The sequence below is a fragment of the Octopus bimaculoides genome, chromosome 25 (genome assembly GCF_001194135.2).
Source record: "Octopus bimaculoides isolate UCB-OBI-ISO-001 chromosome 25, ASM119413v2, whole genome shotgun sequence".
In the NCBI taxonomy this organism is placed as follows: Eukaryota; Metazoa; Mollusca; class Cephalopoda; order Octopoda; family Octopodidae; genus Octopus; species Octopus bimaculoides.
This window is the reverse complement of record NC_069005.1, coordinates 32,312,000-32,312,748: the sequence shown is the minus strand read 5'-3', so window position 1 is coordinate 32,312,748 and position 749 is coordinate 32,312,000.

Below are 749 nucleotides of genomic sequence, written 5' to 3'. Positions count from 1 at the left end.
GGGGGGGGGGGTATAATCAATAATCAGTTGTAGTGGTCCCTAGCATATGACTGGTACTTTATCAACCCACCACCCCTCCAGAATAACAATTATAATAATTGTTTCTGATTTGGGCACAAGGCCAGCAATCTTAAAAGGGAGATGACTCATTAACACCATCAACCTCAGTATGTAACTGGGACCCTAAAAAATTGAAAATCTTGGCAGGATTTGAACAGAGCATAAAGGTTCAGAAGAAATACCACAAAGCTTTTCTGCCAACACCAACGATTCTGCCAGCTACTAAATGGTAATAATCCATTCTACTTTAGGCACAAGGCCTGAAATTTCTTAAAAGAAAGACGTTAGTCAATTACTTCAACCCAGTACGTAACTGGTACTTATTTTATTGATCCCTCAGTGCCACCACCAAAGCATGAAAAACAGAGTTGATCTTGGTGGGATTTGAACTCCGAACTAAAGGCAGGTGAAATGCTGTTAAGCATTTTGTCTCGCATACTAACGATGGAAGAGGGGTTGGCATGACTATACAACAAAGTCTAAACTTATACCCTGACTAAGAGCCTATCTGACTTTGGGCCTTAAAGGAGTGGAGGTGGGGCAACGTCAACGTCGGCATGGCTGGGTCACTGGACATGCTGGAAACCACATCCTGCCAGCCAGTTTACTGTGGGGCAACGTCTGTCACTGGACATGCTAGAAACCACACCTTACCAGCTGGTTTGCTCAAGAACAAAAAAAAAAAAAAA